The sequence below is a fragment of the Hyperolius riggenbachi genome, chromosome 9, assembly GCF_040937935.1.
Source record: "Hyperolius riggenbachi isolate aHypRig1 chromosome 9, aHypRig1.pri, whole genome shotgun sequence".
Lineage (NCBI taxonomy): Eukaryota > Metazoa > Chordata > Amphibia > Anura > Hyperoliidae > Hyperolius > Hyperolius riggenbachi.
Window position 1 is genome coordinate 273,348,035 of NC_090654.1, and position 21,814 is coordinate 273,369,848.

Sequence of the window (21,814 nt, forward strand, 5' to 3'; positions counted from 1 at the left end):
CTGGCCGGATTACCGGGAGCAGTAGCAGAGGATCCAGGAGGGGGAAGAGGATGGCTAGGGACCGATTAGCCTGAAGGGTGCTGGAGGCAGAGGATCAGCAGGGCTGCCAGGCAACTGGTATTGTTTAAAAAGAAATAAATACTGCAGCCTCTCTTTAATAATAATAAAATATGGCAGCCTCCAAATCCTTCTTGTTACAGGCCTGGCCTAAAATAATACCTGCATGCACCACTTTTCACCACAAGATGGCGATAAAGGAACATACATTTCTGTTCACAGCTCATTTTACTGCTATTACAGCAAAAAGTATTTTTTACATGCAGACGACTAGGGATTATCAGTAAGAAATTATGAGGCCTGGGTTCTCAACATGTGGTATGCAGCCTACCCCAAAGGGTACTTGGTACTTCTGATGGTTCCAGGGAGTACTTGGGCTTGATATACTTAAAGAGAACCCGAGGTGGGTTTGAAGAATATTATCTGCATACAGAGGCTGGATCTGCCTATACAGTCCAGCCTCTGTTGCTATCCCAAACCCCTCTTAGGTCCCCCTGCACTCTGCAATCCCTCATAAATCACAGCCACACTGCTGACAAACAGCTTGTCAGAGCTGGCTGTGTTTATCTCTATAGTGTCAGTCTGCTGCTCTACCCGCCTCCTGCAGAACTCCAGTCCTCGCCTGCATCCCTTCCCTCCCTGCTGATTGGAGGGAAGGGACGGGGGCAGGGACAGGAGCTATGCAGGAGGCGGGGGAGCAGCTGAGACTGACACTACAGATGTAAACACAGCCTCACAGCATGGCTGTGATTTATGAGGGATTGCAGAGTGCAGGGGGACCTTAGTGGGGTTTGGGAAAGCAACAGAGGCTGGGCTGTATAGGCAGATCCAGCCCTGTATGCAGATAACATTCTTTAAACACACCTCGGGTTCTCTTTAACCAAGAATAACAAATTTAGAGTTTTACAAAATGATACATCTTATTTAAAAGACACCAAATTAGTGTTTTAGCTAGTTAAACGCAACAGTATATGCTTGGAAATTGTTTAGAACCAATTACCATGTGCTACAATTAAATATATATTTGTTAAGGGGTACTTGTGATAATGTTTACTATGCCAGGGGGTACTTGGTGAGTACAGGGATTTAAAAGGGGTACATACCAATAAAATGTTGAGAAACACTGCTATAAGGCGTACACTAAATAAGTTGCTGCAGTAATTTGGGTGCCGGGGATAGCCACTAGTAGCATATGATTAAGATGACTGATATTCTACTATTGGGCAATGGGTGACGATAGTAGAATATCAATAATTTTTACCAATATTTTACCAGTATTCTCACTTATCTGTAGGTGCCTAACCGTAATCGACTCCTCCGGCGCAATATCTGCTGACATCTGTGCCTCATTTACCGCCAAAAATCCCCTCTACCAATAAACCCTCCGCCTTATTAAACCAGACCTTACCGCAGGAATTCCTCTCTGCTCTAAAAGGTAAGCAACAACATAAAATACAAAAACACAAAAATAACATTTCCTTGTTGCAGCTGATCCAAATCCTGCAATAAATCTGCAGTATGTCTACTTCCTGCTTTCATGAAAGCAGGCATAGAGTTAACATCCTGTGTTTATAAATTAGTTACCCTGCCGAGGCAGACAGCTGAGAGATCAAATTACAGTTGTGCTTAGTCACAGATGATGGGAAAAAGACAGGCTCTTCTCTCTAAATACATATAATGTGCATTTCTCTGTTTTACTTCTGTCTTGTGCAAGAGTTCAGGTGCACTTTAAATGTGTATCAAGGTTTACAGGGGTGGCTGGGCGCAGTGAGGCAGGGCACACACTTGTCCATGCTTTCGCTGGCGTTTTCTTCCTGCGCTCTGCTATCATGTTTGCTGCACACGACTTTCCACGTTCACTTACGAATTTCAAGATTATGGCAAAATACATTGTGAATGCAGATTTTAAACTAAGAGAAAAAATGTGCAAACCTAATGCGGACAAAAATAAAAAAATCTGTGCTTACTGAGCGGGCCATTGTCTTTAATGTCCACTGCAGCAGTGCGCATTGTCGCAAAAATCTAATAAGTGTTAATCTCCTGAGATGGAGTGATTGTATCAGGAACTGTCAGTCTGTAGTTTAGTCTCTTAAAGAGACTCAGAGAAGAACTTCAGTACAGCTCTGATACTTACCCGGGGCTTCCTACTGGCCCATAAACACATCTAAGTCCAACCTCCCGCTAAAAACATCTAAGTCCCATGCCATTCTCCCGGTAAACACATCTAAGTCCCACAGCATCCTCCCGCTAAACACATTTAAGTCCCACGCCATTCTCCCGCTAAACGCATTTAAGTCCCACGCCATCCTCCCGCTAAACACATCTAAGTCCCATGCCACTCTCCCGCTAAACACATCTAAGTCCCACGCCGTCCTCCCGCTAAACACATCTAAGTCCCACAGCATCCTCCCGCTAAACACATCTAAGTCCCATGCCACTCTCCCGCTAAATATATCTAAGTCCCACCCACGCCATCCTCCCGCTAAACGCATCTAAGTCCCACGGCATCCTCCCGTTAAACACATCTAAGTCCCACAGCATCCTCCCGTTAAACACATCTAAGTCCCACGGCATCCTCGCGTTAAACACATCTAGGTCCCATGCCATCCTTTCGCTAAACACATCTAAGTCCCGCGCCATCCTCCCGCTAAACACCTCTAAGTCCCGCGCCATCCTCCCGCTAAACACCTCTAAGTCCCGTGCCATCCTCCCGCTAAACACATCTAAGTCCCGCGCCATCCTCCCACTAAACACCTCTAAGTCCCGCGCCGTCCTCCCGCTAAACACATCTCCAAAAAACAATGCAACACATTTCACGGGCCATACATCCCGCTTCCTCAGGCAAAATACAGTAGGAGTCACAGCTCGCTGATATAATACAGATGCTGCCTGTGACTCCTACTGTATTTTGCCTGAGGAAGCGGGATGTATGGCCCGTGAAATGCGTTGCATTGTTTTTTGGAGTTCCGAATAAATTGTTGACTGTCTGAATCGCAGCCCTTGCCTGTGTCTGTTTGGAGGGGGTAAGACCACCGCTGCCTCCTCTGTTTAACCAGTTGGGTTTTTTTAAGTTCATTTAATTACCTTTTATTCTTTTGGCGCCTCTGTATCTTGTACACTACATTGAGTCCACCCTTGGTGGAGGGTTCTTACCCTATTTTCCTGTCTACAGAGAGCGACTTTTTATTCCTGAGTGGGGTCAGGTTTGTTCTCCCCACCTGCCTATACAGTGGTTGCCTATTGGTGACCCTGGTTTGTAAGTATCATTTTAACTTCTCATTTATTTTGTTGTCCCCAAGACGCATAACACTATTGGGGCTCTTGGTGTCCCTCTGCTTTACTCTGCGGTTGATTGGCTGCAGGTTGCCTAGCTTTGCCCCGTGCTTTGTCAGGTCGTTTATCGAGCGTCACGCATCACGTCACAGGCTGAGAGAGCTCTTCTAGAGTTACCGTGCAGTGTGTATGCGCTCATGTCTCTTGACAATACATCCTTCTAATGCTATTTGAGAACGTCTTGTACCAAACTTCAGGACTTGTTTCCATGCCAAGTTTTCAAATTGGAACTAAAGTCTTTTCAAGGTTTCTTATATAAGCGTGAAGGATCTGCTTAAAGCGGACCTGAACTCAGAACTTCCTTTCTGCTCTAAAAGATAAGCAACAGCATAACAACCTTTAACCTCCTGAGCGTTACGTTGCTCAGGAGGTTTTGTTAGTTTGTGCCCCCAAGATTAATTCATTTGCTCACATGGCTGTAAAAGCTTTAGCTAGCACTAGGCTAGCTAGTAAAGGTGTCTGGCACCTGCCAGTTTATACATTACCCAGCCTGGATCAAGCGATCGACGCAGCCTCCCCGCACAGCTCCGGTTTTCAGTATGGGGAGGATCGTACATGACGTCACCGACGTCATGATGTCATCATACCTCCCAACTTTTTGAGATGAGAAAGAGGGACACTGAAGCCTCGCCCATGCCTCACTCCCTGACCACACCTCCCACCACACATACCATAAAGATTTCATAAACAAAATATGTTGTTTTAGAATTCAAACCACACTGGTCCTTTCTATCCTGATTCATTTTTCCTTCCTTTAAAATTAGTAATATATCAATTAAAAGCATGGGAATAAAGTCTAGAGTCAAATACATTTTTTAGTAGAGAAATATATATATTTACATAGAAAGAGGGACAAAGTCCTGCAAGATGGACAAATGAGGAGGAAAGAGGGACAGAGGGTCAGGACTATCAAAGAGGGACTGTCCCTCCAAAAGAGGGACAGTTGGGAGCTATGTGTCATGCACAGCCCCGATCCTCCCCATAGAGAGACCGGAGCTGTGCAGGGAGGCTGTGCGATCGCTGGATCCATCCTGGGTAATGTATAAACGGTGGGATCGCGGGGGGATCACAGGTGATCGGGGGGGTTACCGGACACCTTTTACTAAGCTAGCCTAGTGCTAGCTAAAGGTTTTACAGCCATGTGAGCAAATTAATTAATTCTGGGGGACTCCTGAGGACGGAGAGTGGGCAGTGTCGGGCATACCGCTAAAGAGGTTAAAGAAAAATATTTCTTCATTACAACATGCAGAACTTCCATAAAGATGCTGCAGTGTGGTTACTTCCTGGTTTGCTGGGAGCACAGAAAGCGTTAACCTCCTGTGTTTACATATCAGCTCAGAATTCGGCAGGGAGTTGAAAGCTCAAATTTTACTGACTCATTAATTGCTGAAACGGGAGAATTACTGTAGACAGGCTGTTTTCTATAAACACACACAGGATGGATTTCTCTGTGTTTTCCTTTTCTCCTGTGCAAGAGTTCAGGTCCCTGCACCCTTAAGAAGTGTGATATGGCCCTTGGCCTAAAACATTTAGAAACCTCTGTCTTCAAGGAAACCTGCAAACAAAACAAAACATAAAAAAGAGCCAGGACAAACCGATCCTCCGGTTCCCCACCACGGCTCACTTTCGGTTTTGTCAGTCGGCAGCCACTTCGCCTGTGCGGCCCTTGCCGCGTGCATCCTTGCTCCTGCTCACGTCGCCATGAGTGTCCTATGCCTGCACAGGATGCTCCCAGCCACGGCAGAGCGAACGAGGACGCGGGCAACCAGGGCCGCGCAGGCACAGTTGCCGACCACTTGTAATGAAGGTGAGCAGCAGCTGGAGATCAGAGGATCTTTGAGTACTGGCGCAGGACAGGATGGCTGCAGGGGGCTGGGAGAAACCCCAGATAATTTACTTTTATTTCCTATGTTACAGGTTTCCAGAACTGGTGAGACTGTCACAGGAAGGAAGATAGAGGGATAGCAGGAAGTTCAGCTACCTCTGTTCCACTAGGCCAGGAACGAATGTGAGGTTTTCCCAGTGGTGACACAGACAGCAGTAAAAACCTTACAGAGTTTGTGACCCTCCTGCTAGCCACCAGTCTTGAATAGGTTGTTCAGCAGGCCTACAGGCTGTATTTGTGTTTGGTGTTTGCATTGTCAGGGAACTGCCCTCAGGCGAACCCTGCGGTCACATGGCGTCCAGCAAGCTCACCCTGGTGGGTGATTAGTCAGAGGACACTGGCAGCTTGTGGGCAGCTGCTTGCTGGCACAAAGTAATGCGGTGTAAGTTACAGCACAGGTAATCACAGTCTGTTGGCACACAAACTCATTAAGTCACTCAGCAGGAAGTCCTGGGTACATAAACATGACAATGTCAGGAGAGGCTAGGCTTACTGCAACTCAGCAGCTATCCGGCTGTAACTGTGCTGTGATCAGCCACCCTCCCTAGCCACCCCTACCCCTGCTGCCAACCACCCTCGCCCCCCACCCCTGCCCCCACCGCCAGCCTTCCACCCACCACCCTAACCGACAGCCACCCCTGCCCCCACTGCCAGCCACCCACCACCCTAACCGACAGCCACCCCTGCCAGCCGCTGCTTTGCCCCCACTACCAGTTCCCCTTCCCCACTGCTAGCTCCCCCACCTCTGCCACCAGCTGCCCAAATGCAACCCCCCCCCCCTCCCCACATCCGCCACCAGCCACCCCCTCCCCTAACTGCCTGCAATCTCTGCCCCCACGGTCAGCCCCCACTGCCAGTCACCCACCAGCCCAACCACTCCTGCCCCCAGTCCCCCTCACACCCACTGCCAGCCGATGCCTTGCCCCCACTGCCAGCCCTCCCATCTCCGCCACCACCTGCCCCAACTGCCAGCCGCAACCTCACCCCCACTCGTGAGCTTTAGGGTCCTTGGCATCAATAATTTGACAATAAAAGCAATTTCAATTTTACCATTGAATGAATGTAGACCTTTCCCACAGTAAAATGCACTATCATTTTTTCCTTTTTCCTATGTTCCTGTCTATTACAGTAGGTAGTAAAAATCTCACAGATTTTGGACTAGTTCATATTCTCATGGGGGATCCTCTGGGTTTTTAAAACCACCTACTGTGTTGCAGTGGCTCAGTCTGTCAAAATCGTGTGCAGAATCTCCTCCCTGCTGGCCCACAGCATCTGATCTGACCAGCGCTGCATCACTTACCCGCTCTCAGCAGAGAGTATGCGCACCATCCCGTGACCATCCCGCCGCATGTGTATCATCCTGCCACACCTGCATGTACATCATCCCGCTGCATGTGCACATGCACACCATCCCCTCACATGTGCATGCGCATCATCTGGCTGCATGTGCTTGCGCACTATCCCGCCACATGTCAGCTCTATATAAAAACATGATAATACTAACTGCACAAAACAGTTGTTGCTTACATTCAAGTCCTGCCAAATCAGTTGCCTGGCAGCAATTTTCACACTCCTGTCCACCAGTTTCACTAGAAATACCGTGCATTAGATGCGTTTGATATGAAAATAAAAATATAAATTAAGCTGGAATTATGTTTGCCATTATATCCTTGCAATATTTAGAGAAAGACTAAAACGTTTCATCAGAAAAAGTGAACTTCCCTTATCGTGATTCCATCCATTTGCCTCCTTATCTTTCCCTCCTCTGAGACACTTTCCATCCTGTTAGTGGAACAATAATTAGAGAAATAAGTGACTGTTCAGGATTGGGAGCACCTTTGCGGTGCTTGCGTCCCCTTGTGTCCCCAGTGATAAATGTTACAGATGACAAGGGCCGGTTAATGATCAATGGCAGTTTTCACACGATAAGAGCCATGTTTACATCTCTCACCGTATAGTATGTTCAGGATTTAGCGTTGCCGTCCTGTCGACATGCAATGTATATGGCTATGCGACCCCTTTAAAAACACAACGCTTGCTGCTGGCAAAGTTACTGCTCTTTATAAAAAGGCTGATGGAACGGATAGAAACAGTTCCCCAGAAAAAATATTGAAACAATGCAGGTAGAAAAAATATTCAAACAGCGGCAGAGTGGTTACACGTAGGGATGGTCAATAAGATGCAAATAAAATCTAATTGATGTAGGATTATGCTAATTTTGAATGCAAATTTATGCGTTTGAAAATGGACCAATCGAATTGTACCTCAGCAGGATTTGACTAGTTCATGTTCAAGATGCACGTTTGCATACATATTTGCATAATGCTACAACAACTCAAAATGATTTACATCTCATTGACCATCCCTAGTTACACAGAGCAACCAATGAGGGTACAGCTGTCAAATAAAACAAGGTTTCTGATTGGGTGCTCTGGGGAACTGTTTCTATCTGTTCCACGTTTCCCTTTCTGAGGCCTCTTTTCCACAGACTGTTGATAGGCAGTGAAATGCCTCTCAAACTGTCACGACTGCTCACTGCTGCCTGGTAACTGCTGGTTGCTGCCTGGTAACTGCTCACTGCTGCCTTGTAACTGCTTGCTGAGCACACAGCTCAGCAGTCCATGGAAAAGAGGCCTTAATATTCTGCCCCAAAGACTTCTGGCAATTAGCATTAGAAAGTGAATGCAAAATCCAGGTGTAATTGCATTAGCGACACAGCAAGATCATCTGCCACAAAGGAAGATGCAACTAGGAACCGCTGTAGAGTAGAGTGGCGCAACAGCATGTAACACTGAACATACACATTAGCACAGTGGCATCTTGTGTGGCCGTTTAGCATACACACATTCTAAGCATTACAGCTGTTGTATGTACTGTATGTTTTCCAACTCAAAAATGTAACATGTATTGTCATAGCTCCCAACTGTCCTTCTTTTGGAGGGACAGTCTCTCTTTGGGAGCCCTGTACCTCTGTCCCTCTTTCCTCCTCATTTGTCCCTCTTTCAAGACTTTGTCTCTCTTTCTATGTACATATATATATTTCTCTATTACAAAATATGGTACTTATCCGTTAGCCGGGCGCATCCGGCAGGTGGCGCTAATTACTATTTCTCCTCCAGGCCGACATGGATAGTAGGGAAAGATGTAACTCTGGTGGAGTTTTGTCGCCACCTAGAGGATGCGCCCAGCTAACGGATAAGTACCCAAAATATGTTTGATTGACTCTAAACTTTATTCCCATCCTTTACATTGATATATTACTAATCTTAAAATGTTTCTATGAAGGAAAATGAACCAGGATAGAAAGGACCAGTGTGGTTTGAATTATAAAACAACATATTTTTCCTATGAAATCTTAAGGCTACTTTCCCACCAGGACTTTGCGTTTTAGGGGACGTTATGGTCGCATAACGTGCCCCTAACGCAACGCCTGGTGGTGTTGGATGTGGACGTCAGAGCAAGCCGCGTTGTGCAACTCACTCTGGCGTCCGTGATGCGTACTCTTGGACGCATGCGGCATCAAGTGGTCCCGCCGGCCAATCACCACACAGAGCGGCCGCTCCAGGAAGTAAACACTGCACACGTCACAAAGTGCAGTGAATATTAATTAGCCATGTGCCTGGCCGCTCTCCCCTCCTCTCCAACATTACTGAGCATGTGCAAGCAGTCTAACGCGGCTTAGCCGTGTATAAAGTACTGCATGCAGTACGTTGATCTTGACGTGAAGCGTTACAATGTAACGCAACGTGGGCACTGTGAACAGCCCATTGATTTTTCATTACTATGCAGTGGGCTGCGTTACAGGCTGCACTAACGTGCGCCTGTAACGTCTCACTGTGAAAGCAGCCTTATGGTGTGCGTGACTAGGGTTGTGATGGGGCGTGAACAGGGGTGTGTCTTACTTGTCCCTCTTTCTCATTTCAAAAAGTTGGGAGGTATGTGTATTGTGTTTTATTCAAAGTATTTCACTTACATTGCCCAAGGTCAAAACACAGAGCGCAGGAGGAGGTGTGGAGAGGCAACAAGGGTGATTACTGAAACAGCTCGCATTACACAGCCTGGGCCGATATACTGCAGAGTTTCTGGTAGAGAACCACCTTTCCTTAATGCAGCCACTTGGAGTCCATCTCTGTAGTTCCAGTGACATCTGTCATTATATAAGCAACCGTGCTGAAGCCATGGAGACAGGACGCTAAGCGGCTGAAGTGATGTGTCGCTGGATCCTGGAGAGGTGAGGCACTTCTCCACTCTGCTTTCCCTCTGCAGTTCAGGGTGCCCATTGCAGGTGTCATGGAGCCCCCCTACCGCCATATGTTCCCTCAGGGCCCAAGACAATTGCCTTGCAGGGAATCCGGCCCTGGTTCTGGAGAGAATTCATTCCGTCCCCCACAGTCCATTGATTACCAACCCCTTTTGGGAGTTTAGATACTTCTTCCCTGCATGTAGCTTCGCTTATGCAGACTTATTTGCTTTGTATGAAAGCTGAGCAGGCAGTGTGCATGTCCTCTGTCTTAAAGGATACCCAAGGTGGCATGATGAGATAGACATGTGTATGTACAGTGCCAGGGTCGGACTGGGACACTAAGGGCCCACCAGGAAAGCTTTAGCCCCCCCCCCCCCCCCCCCCCCTCGATCCCCTCTACCCCCTCTGAGGACAGTCCCCAGGGAGATGTCCACATGCGCTGCAGCAAAAATAAATGGGTGACACCACGTACTGGAACATGGGCGTGGTCATGATGGGTCATGGGCAGACTTAAAAATACACAAAATAACAAAAAAAAAATACACAAAATAAGTAGCTGTGTTATTCACAGAGATTGGGTCCGGCCAGATAGATATTAGATAAAATAATAGTAGTTACATGTCTCATGATAATTCATCAAGTAGTCAAATGCCGCCAAATAAAAATATTAAGTAGTCCAGTGCTGTCCAACTTCGCGGGCATGGAGGGCCATTTTTCCCCAGACCATATGGTGGAGGTGGTGGTGGTGGTGGAGGGTGGAGGGCAACCCCCCCCCCCCCCCTCCCCAAGACAAAAAAAAAATCTAGCAGCAGTTTCCCCAAAATATGCAATCAGATTGGCAGCAGATTTCCCTACAAATTGGCAGCAGATTTCCCCACAAATGCAATCGGATTGGCAGCAGATTTCCCCACAAAATGCAATCAGATTGGCAGCAGATTTCCCCACAAAATGCAATCAGATTGGCAGCAGATTCCCCAAAAAAGAGAGGGTCTGGCGGGCAGGTCTATAGGTGTCCCCAGTTTAGGTAGGCAGGTCTACAAGTGTCCCCAGTATAGGTAGCCAGGTCTATAGGTGTCCCCAGTTTAGGTAGGCAGGTATATAGGTGTCCCCAGTTTAGGTAGGCAGGTCTATAAGTGTCCCAGTATGGTGCCCCAGCCTGGAAGGGGGGGCAGTGGACACAGAGCGGCAGGAAGGGGGGAAGGCCCCCCCTCACCTGGAGCCCCCCCCCCCCCCCCCTCCATGCTCCCACCTCCAAAATTGCAGCCAGCCAGCACGGCAGCGAGCGGGAATCACTCACTTACTGAAAGTCAGAGAGCTCTGCGTGCCGCTGCTGGTCTGGTCTTCTGCACTGCACTGTCCAATCACGCTCTCACAGGAAGTACAGTGAGAGCGTGATTGGACAGTGTCAGTGAAGAAGACCAGACCAGCGGCACGCAGAGCTATCGCTCTCGGCAAGCCGTACCCCGCTGCTGCCGCTGGCTGGCTGCAATTCTGGAGGGGGGGGAGTGCAGAAGGGGGGGCCCTAGGGGGCCCCCCTCCCTGCTGCTCTGTGCCCACGTTTCCACTCTGTCAGATGAGGAGGTGGGGCCCACCGAGGGAAAAACTGTACTACGGTGGCCCAGTCCAAGCCTGTACAATGCCTGGCACACAAATAACTAGGCTGTGTTCCTTTTTTTCTTTCTCTGCCTGAAAGAGTTAAACATCAGGTATGTAAGTGGCAGTCCCTGTCTAAGGCCACATACACACATCAAACCATAGTCTTTTGAAAATGAAAGATCACAGACCAATCTTACCACCCTTCATGTAGTATGAGAGCCATACTCTACACAGTCTTTTCTATGGAGCTGAACTCCACATCAGAAAAAAATCTTTGCAGGATGCTGCACACAGAGATGCTGTACAGACACAAAAGACCAGTATCTGCAAAAGATCTGTTCCTGCCAAAAATCCATTCCTGCCAAAAATCCATTCCTGCAAATTGCAATGATAGTCTATGAGATCTGCAGATCATCATACACACATGATTTAACTGACATTCATCTGCAGATCAGATGCACCAAGATGGATTTTCAGATCTGCAGATGATTGCTTGACCCTCACTGATAAGAAATTACAACTATAAAACAATAAAACAGTAAAGACTTAAAAATCTTAAAAAGTCATTTTTGGAAGAAGGAGGAAAGAGACAATTGTTTATTTCATTGGTTTATTTTCACCTTAGGTACCCTTTAATCAATCAGGTAGTTAACTGTCAACAGCAGTCCCCTCTTTCATGTACAGTAGCTGTTATGATCGCTTCTGCAGCGTTTACTGCTGACTGCAGTGGTATTGCAAACCAAGCAGTTCTAATGTCATTACATGCATTTGCTTGCATAGTTTGGTTTGCACTTAAACTAGTTGCTGATTCCATCTGCAGTCGCTCTGAAGTTAATGACAGTTTAATATGCTTTTGTGTAAACAAACATTGTCTGCTGCAGTGGAGGGGCGGTCCCTTTCCTGCAGGCTGCATATCATTGTCTGCCTTTTCCTGCTATCAGCCTGTGATTAATTACCATTCACTTGTGTGGGAATCTGCAGGTCTGCTCCCATTGGATGACCTCAGTATAAAGAACTGCTTCCTGCAATGCCTCATGGGCTATCATAGTCTCAGATTGTATTTGTTACTCTGCTCGTGCCCCACCTAGTTCCTGGTCCGTGTGGACTGCGCTGACTCCTGTGAAGGGGTCAGCGAGTCCTCCTAGTTCTGCTCTTGTTCTAGAAGTTGCTACTTGCTTGTCTTGTGTCATATATTGGTCCATCGCCAATATATACGCATACTTGCGCATTTTGTTATTTTCCTTGTATTTGTGTTACGTTGATATATCAGTGTCGCTGATATATACGTACACGAACTGTTTATTTCCTGTGTTCAGTTAGTCAGTTTTCCAGCACGTTTTGGTAGTTTGCGCGTACCGTGAACACCCGTGCTGAGCTAGTTATCCTGTTCCTGGTCCTGTTTGTGGATTGCGTTCATCTCTGCGAAGAGATAGCGAATCCTTCTGAGTCCTGTTCCCTGTATTACTCCAGTCCTAGTCAGCGTTCCTGCTTATGTCATATATCGGTTCATTGCCGATATATACATATGTTAGTCAGACCTTACAAAGAGTTTCATTGATAGCTGTAATTGTAATACGCTAGGAAAACATACTTATTGTATATTTATCTGTGTTACGTTCATCTATCTCGATCCTGCTATTTTCTGACTATCCTGTCCTGTCTTTGTGAGGCACGCCATCGCCGCAACGCATTGGCTGCCTCATTCCAGTCTGTCTGGTTTTGGACGCTTGCTGTCGCTAAGTAGCCGCTAGCTAGCAAGCGTTCATTCTGTCTACTTATTCTGATCTCCTCAGTCCTGGTTTATGCGCTCAGCGCTACTTTGCGCTGAGACGTTATTACGAAAGTGTTGTTTGTGGCTGTTCGGATCTGCACCGGCTCTGTGCGCCACAATCTCCTATTGGAGTCAGTCCTCTCCTCCACTAAACTGGGGATATCCTGATCCCTTGTGCTGGTGTGTGTACCTCCTTCACGTCAGCTTATGTGTTGTATGCTGACTGTGGAGATTACACCTCCAAGCGTGACAGTAGCCCCCTCTTTCATGTACAGTCTCCTTGGGCAGCAGATCCCTGTTTTATGCTTCTGTAGAGCTGCAATACAATGTTTGATGGGTCCCCTTTAAGAATTTGATTGTGCAAAAATCTCTCCCACGTGTACCAGGAAGCGCTCGGCATTTGATGCAGGATATTATATAATCACTGTTATTCCTGACCGCCCTGCCAACACAAACAACAGAAGGAAGACAGTGAAAGCTGAACCCTCGTAGAGAACAGTGTGAATGACCTCGGTATGCGTTGTCACCTATAGGGCAGGTATTCTGACAATTGACCCCCTCCCCGATTAGTAACTTTTACCTTTAAGTCTTCATGACGGCACAGCCTTGTGGTGACACAATTCCAAAGACCTCGTAATCCATTAAAGGACCACTATTACCTAAAAAACATAACATTTAAAATGCATACATATAAAATGTATGTCCCTCCCAGAGTAAAATTCACTATAAATTACTTTTTTCCTATGTTGCTTTCGCTTATAGTAGGTAGTAAAAAGCTGACAGATCTGACCGTTTTTTCATCAGTCCATTTTCTCAGGGGATATTCTCAGTTACTGCTTTATTCTTTCCAAAAGCACTCCCTGAAAAGGTTCTATTCAAAGACACCAGTCAGCTTTCCTACTCGTTTGCACACGATTCTGCCAGTTGTACTGAGCAAATGACATTCAGAAACTGCTTCTGTGAATAAATAAGTAAATAACATAGAATCCCATAAGCAGGATGGACTATTAGAAGTTCTGGCAATGAAAATCCCTTCTGATTTCCACTGCCTACTGTAAGTGATAGTGACACAGGGAAAAAGTTACAGTACATTTTACTCTAGGAGAAATGTACATTTACAGCTATGTATTTTAATTTTACTGTTTATCCACTAGATGTCCCCACATTTTATCCTATGCACTTAGAGCAGTACATAGGAAGTGAGTGTTTTTACTTTCATTTCATGTTCTATGAATGATCACTGCTGATTGCTGGAGCAGTGATCATTCATTAATCTTTGATTGGCTTAGAGAACACATGTTCCCTTTCACTAATCACTGCGCTAACGGGTGGCGATATATATATATATATATATATATATATATATTTATATAAATATATATATCTTGTTATTTTCACCATCAATTAGGCTTTCTTTGGGTAGTACATTATGCTAAGAATTATTTTATTCTAATGGGAATAATTGGGAAAAAAATGAAACAAATCACTATTTCTCAGTTTCCCCCATTATTGTTTTTAAATAATAGATGCTACCATAACTAAAACCCATGTATTTTTTTCTCCTTTTGTCCCGGTTATTACACAGTTTAAATTATGTCCCTATCACAATATATGGCACCAATATTTTATTTGGAAATAAAGGAGCATTTTTTCAGTTTTGTGTCCATCACTATTTACAAGCCCAAAATTAAAAAAAATAACAGTTCTATATCCTCTTGACATACATATTAAAAAAGTTCAGTTACCCTAAGGTAACTATTTATGTATTTTTTTTTAATTGTCATTTTTGTATTTTTTATGCAAATATTAATATTGAGTAAATATGGGAGAGTGTGGGAATTACCTAGTTAATTTAAAAATAAATGTAGCTCTTTTTATTTAAAAAAAAAATGATGTAGATGTAATTTTACTATTTGGCCACAAGATGGCTTCAGTCATTTTTTTTTTAATGCGTCCTGTAAACATACTATTACACTTACAGGAAGTGAATGGTGGATGGGAAAACATTTTTTTTCTCATAGAATCCGCCGAAAATAAAATTGATATTGCTTTTATTCAAGAGACGCATTTTCAATTAGGGAAGGCCCCAACAATCTTTGATAAAAGATATAAAGAATGGATCAACAACCCTAATTGTCTTAAGAAAACATGTGGGGTTTCAATTATTATAAGAACTGGTCTTGACTTTTCGGTGGATAGAATATATAAGGATGATGAGGCCAGGGAACTTATTGTATTGGGGAGGGTAAATGGAGACCCTGTAACACTTGCTAATATATATGCCCCAAACAGAGGCCAATCTGCCTCTGTGATCAATTTTATTAATAAAGTTAAAATTAAAGCTAAAGGGATGATAATTTTGGGAGGCGATTTTAATCTACCTTTAAACCCTGAACAAGATACTTCCAAGGGCAGGTCATATCTGTCCAAAAATGAAATATCGGAAGTCCAAAAAGCAATTAGCAACAATAGAATGGTTGATATCTGGAGAATTAAAAACCTTAACGAAAGAGACTTCACATATTTTTCACATGTTTATCAAAATTATTCTAGAATTGATTATTTTTTAGTCCAGCAGGATACCATACTGTCAGTGACAGAGGCAAAAATAGGACAAATTACCTTTTCTGACCACGCTCCGGTGATGATATCTATTTTATTAGGGAAAAGAGCCACTGAAGGTAAACAATGGAAACTAGATGTTTCCCTGTTGGATAATGTTGGTTACAGACAACAAATTGAGAGTGCAATTAAAGATTTTATAGACCTGAATGAAAATTCTGTCAGCTCATGTGGTATCCTGTGGGACACTTTAAAGTGCGTTATTAGAGGAATTCTAATTAGCATTAAAAGTAAAGTGAACAAAGAAAAGAATAATAAAATTAATAATTTACTAAAATCCTTACAACAAGCAGAAAGTGAACATAAAAAAAGCTCAACTATAACAACTTTATCAATTGTGACTGAAATTAGAACAGAACTTAATGACCTTCTGAATAATAAATGTTCATTAGAACATAGAAAATTAAGAAAACGATATACATTGGGGAAAAACAAATCTGGGAAAGTCCTAGCTTATCTCCTGAAAGAGAAAGGGAGATCTAACTTTATTCACCATATAACTGATAAAAAAGGTACAATAATTCACGACACTAAACAGATTTCAAGAGAATTCTCTAGGTTCTATGAGGAATTATATAATATAGACGAATCAAGCCTGTTAAATCCCAAAAACTTTTTAGATAAAATAAACCTCCCAAAGGTAAGCTTGAATGACAAAGCAGAATTAGAATCCCCGATATCCCTGGCCGAATTCTGCAGGACTGTAAAGGAGCTACCCAAAAAGAAATGCCCAGGCCCTGACGGTTTCAATGCCGAGTTTTATCAATCATTCACAAACATCTTAGCACCCCTCTTTTGCAAGCTTGTGAATAATGATGAAAACCCTACCATCTTTTCTAATGAATCAAACCGAGCAATCATAACTTTAATTCCAAAAGGAGATAAACCGAATCCAAGTTGTGCACAATTTCGACCTATCTCCCTCATAAATTGTGATGTAAAAATTTACGCTAAAATATTATCAAATAGACTAAATAAAATAATTAGTCATCTTTTGGGGAATCAACAATCAGGTTTTATGAAAAATAAACAAACTAAGGATAATATATATATACTGCAATTGATTTAATTCACAGGTGTAGAAAAAGAGGGGACGCTGCAGTGATGATCGCAGTGGACGCTGAAAAGGCATTCGACCGCATGTCAAGAAGCTTTATTTTTGCAGTACTGGCAGAATTTGGACTAGGCCCAATATTTATTGGGAATTTGAGGAAACTTTATAAAAACCAAAGTGCAAGCGTTAAGGTAAATAATCAGCTAAATAATCAGCTTGATCACATTTTTACTATTTCAAACGGTGTTAGACAAGGATGTCCCTTGTCCCCCATATTATTTAATCTCGGCATCGAAACAATTATTCAAGCCATTCAGCAGGACGATGAAATTAGAGGTATAAAAACGAAGCAAGGCGAAATGAAGATTCTGGCCTATGCCGACGATCTACTCCTAACTTTGACAGACCCACTTAATTCAACTATAAAATGCCGAGATAATCTCAATTTTTTTGCAAAACACTCAAATTTTAAATTGAATAAAGAAAAAACGGAGATCCTAAATATAGGCTGTTCGGTAAAACTTATGGAAGAGATAAAACAGAGCAGTGAATTTAGGTGCAATAATTACGCAATTAAATACTTAGGTATTAATCTTACCAACAATCCCGATTCTCTCTTTAAAAGTAACTTTTTAAAAATAGTGGGTGAATGTAAAAAAAAGTTGAGATCTTGGGATCGTCCATGTTTCAATCTAATTGGTAGGATCAACATTATTAAAATGTTGATCCTCCCGAAGCTTATCTTTCTGCTGCAGAGCTTACCAATAGCCATCCCTAATATATGGTTCCAGAACTGGCACAAAATATTTCAGAATTTTATTTGGAACAATGCTAAGCACAGAATAAACTATAAACTAGTTATGAAAAGAAAAGACCAGGGCGGACTTGCCGCTCCAAACTTATATAACTACCAAAAAAGTGTACATTTGACAAGAATCTTGGAATGGAAAATAGAGACCACTACTGATGTAGAGAATAAGATATGGCCGCGGCTAGAGGAGGAGGAATCAGATTTTGATCTTGTTTTTACTTGGATCATTAAAAATATCAATAAAGTATATAACCTATCGTCCCATCTGTTGATTAAACCAACCCTAAAATCGCTGCTTTGGATAATTGAAAAGTGGCAAAAAAAACCAGGATTTTCCCCTTTAACAACCCTACGTGATAATCCAGACTTCCCCCCAGGTCTTGACCCAGCTTGGTTTGGTAAACACAATATAAGTCGCGAGACACGTGTTGTTGATATTGGGGGAAACCCCACTCTGGGAATTAGACCAATTTTTGAGTGTAACGACCAGATTAGTTCGTGGGGCTCCTCCCAGATACATAGTTTCTTCTTTAGATTTACTGCGCGGTTTGCTCAAAAGAGGGATCTGAATAATTTTGAAAAACATTTTTATCTGGGGAAAAAAATGAATAAATCAATTTCTAGTTTATACTCAGATATTTGCGCGACAGAGTGTGGCCAGGATTTCCCTGCGTACTGTAGGAAGTGGGAAAATGAGCTGGGGTTTAGTCTGGAAGGGTCATGGCCACAAATATGGGTAAATACTTTTAAAATACAAGATCCAAGGTTGCAACTGATACAATTTAAAACAATTGGTAGATGGTACATTACACCACTCCGTGTTGGTAAGTTTGCAAATCGCAAGGTGATGTGCTGGAGATGTGGACAGGGGGACGGAGGTACGTTACATATGTGGTGGCTGTGCCCGATAGTTAGAAAATTCTGGGATGACATCATCCTCCTGGCGGAGAGATTGCTAAAAGGAAAGTTTGAACTGTCACCGAATGAAGCAATCCTTAGTTACACAGCTAAAAAAGAAAGCCCTGGATGCTCCTTGATTAAAGAATATGGCACGATAGTTGCTAAAAGTATTATAGCTAATAATTGGAAAAATCCGGCTAGGTTAGATATAGGAGAATGGCTTGCTAGGATGGATGAATTGTGTAAAAATAAGGAACTGGGAAGGGCGGCTGGAGTAGAAGAAATATGGAGAAGCCTTACAGCTAACCTCAGCTAGGCTTTCCTTTGGGAGGGCCGGAGCTGAGAGCTGAGAGTTGTTGGTGAGGGATGTTTGGGCTGGAGGGATGTGGTGTTGTTCGGTGGTGGAGGGAGGTGGTGGGCTCCTGGGAAGGGGCGGATGGTGGGATGATTGTGATGGGCTCGTTTGGGGTTGCTTGATGTTGTTGGATGACTTTGCAAGGTATAGGTGACCTCTAAAGAGAGAGGCTGGAGATATGAGAGGAGTAAATGTAGGTTGTTGTTGGTGTAAATGTTTACTAGAAGAATAACTGGATAACTGACTCAGCAACAGTGATTTAACGGTGAGGAATAAGGGCTTAAGGGTGAAGAAAGTCACTGATATGCATATTTAACTCTTGCCAAATTATGATGAATAAACTATGATGATCACACATTTCAGTTTAGGGGTATGACAAGAAAAGAAACTGCTAACGCCCCAAGTAACTGATTTCTCATGAATTTGGGTCTGTGTGCTGAGTTTAAATGAAAAAAAGAGAAAAAAAAAAAAAAAAAAAAAAAGAATCCGCCGATTATTGCAACAGGGGCTTAGATCAATGAATCATTGAATGGGAAGTGCTTTCCCATTCATCGATCTTTGGGCTAACGGGTGGCGGCAGGAATGATCGCATGAGCGAGCGGGAGCAGTGGAGATACGTATATCTACGCCCCTGGAGCTAAGATGAAGTCTGCAGGGGCATAGATATACTGTACCTAATATGTTAAATTGTTAAATTTAAAATACATAAAAAATCCCCTAAAGTTTATCCCTTATTAATTATTATTATTAGCTATTAATCCCTTCTACTACCTCCCCCATAGTTAACAAATTAAAACACACAAAATTAATTAAAATGACAGCATTTAAGTGAACCAGAGACGAAGCACCCTCATGTATTTTACCATATATATCAGTGGGAACACCTACCCTGCTCTCTGTTTCATTCTTCATTGCTCAGCCTGCTTGTTATCAGCCCTGATAAAATCCCCAACTGAGCATTCAGTCTGGCTTTGCTCAGGAATCATTATAGCTGAGTCTCTGTTCTCTGATGTCTTTTCAAGCCCAAGCCTGCCCCCTTCTGGGTCTGCTATAATGACTCAGCTATAATGATTCCTGAGCAAAGCCAGACTGAATGCTCAGTAGGGGATTTTATCAGGGCTGATAACGGGGAAGCTGAGCAGTGTAGGATAAAACAAAGAGCAGGGTAAGTGTTTTCTCTAATGTTCTTACTGATATATATGGCAAAATACACGAGGGTGCTTCATCTCTGGTTCACTTTAAAAAAAAACATATTATAATATAAATATAAAATATAAATATAGTTCCCCTGGAATACAATCTCCCGTCAAGACTGCCACAAAACAATTCTAAATGAGACCAACCTGGTGACTTACGTCAAGTGTATCTCCAATTACAGAGACGACACTGTGCACCTTTCAGCGTGACTGGGCTAAATTCCAACCGCTTAATAATGGACGCAATTTGTTTGAAATAGAGCTTGCAATACTGGAAACTGCTGCAGACATCTTTAATATTTCGCTCTCTGACCCCAAACTACTAGTAGGGCAGGCAAATTCCTCTCCCCTCTCTCTGGATTTAAAGGGAAGGTTCAAGCAAAATAAAAAAAATGAGTTTCACTTACCTGGGGCTTCTACCAGCCCCATGCAGCCATCCTGTGCCCTCGTAGTCACTCACTGCTGCTCCAGTCCCCCACTGGCAGCTTGCCGACCTCGGAGGTCGACGGGCCGCATTGCGTACATTTTTACGCATTCCTGGTAGTGCAGGAACATTAACACATACATTTTTACGCGTTACTGGTTCAATGCGCACATTTTTACGCATTGAACCAGTAATGCGTAAAAATGTATGTGTTAATGTTCCTGCACAAGCGGGAATGCGTAAAAATGTACGCAATGCGGCCTGCCGACCTCCCAGGTCGGCAAGCTGCCAGCGGGGGACTGGAGCAGCAGTGAGTGACTACAAGGGCACAGGATGGCTGCATGGGGCTGGTAGAACCCCCAGGTAAGTGAAACTCATTTTTTTATTTTGCTTGGACCTTCCCTTTAAAGGGACACTTAAGGCAACAACAAAAAAGGAGTTTTACTCACCTGGGGCTTCCTGCAGCTGTCCTGTGCCCACGCAGACTCGCTCCAATGCTGCTGTCCCCCGCCGGCAGCCACTTCCGGTTTCGGCAACAGGCCTGGGAACGCGAGTGATTCTTCACGTTCCTGGCCACAATAGCACCCTCTATACTGCTATTGCGGCCAGGAACGCGAAGAATCACTCACGTTCCCAGGCCTGTCGGCGAAACCGGAAGTAGCTGCCGGCGGGGACAGGAGGATCCCATCGAGACTGCATGGGCACGGACAGCTGCAGGGGGCTGGTGGAAGCCCCAGGTGAGTAAAACTTGTGTTTTGTTTTTTGATGCCTTAAAGGGAACCTAAACTGAGAAGGATATGGATTTTTCCTGTTAAAATAATACCAGTTACCTGACTCTCCTGCTGATCCTGTGTCTCTAATGCTTTCATCCACAGCCCCTGAACAAGCATACAGATCAGGTGCTCTGACTGAAGTCAGACTGGATTAGCTGCATGCTTGTTTCAGGTGTGTGATTCAGCCACCACTGCAGCAGGGCTGCCAGGCAACTGGTATTGTTTATAAGGAAAAAATCCATATCCCTCTCAGTTAAGGTTCCCTTTAAGTGACCCTTTAAAGTAAATCTGTAAAGTGGGAGTGGTTAAATGGTATATTTGGGTGTGTGTTTGGGTATAAGTGGATATGGTTAAATGGTATACCCTCCCCAGTATAGATAGCTAGATGTGCCCCCAGTATGAGACCCCCCCTACACACACACTATAGATAGCTAGATGTGCCCCCAGTATGAGACCCCCCCTACACACACACTATAGATTGCTAGATGTGCCCCCAGTAACTAACACACACACACGCTATGACAACAGGGAACAAAGAAATAAAAGTATAAGATAGACATTTTATTGTATTTAATTTTTAAAAAACATTTACAAATATTTTCCTGCTGTGACTCACAGTATCAAAAAGGCAACGTTAGTCTTAAAAGCGCACTCTTACATGAGCATGACTTGTGAGGATTATGGAGGCTGCCATTGCTACCCTTGTTTGCAGGTGCTTCTTGTCTGGTTCTTATGCCGATCCTCTGCTTCTTGTAGCTCCGAACCCACAACCAGTATGCAGACCAGGAGTTCAG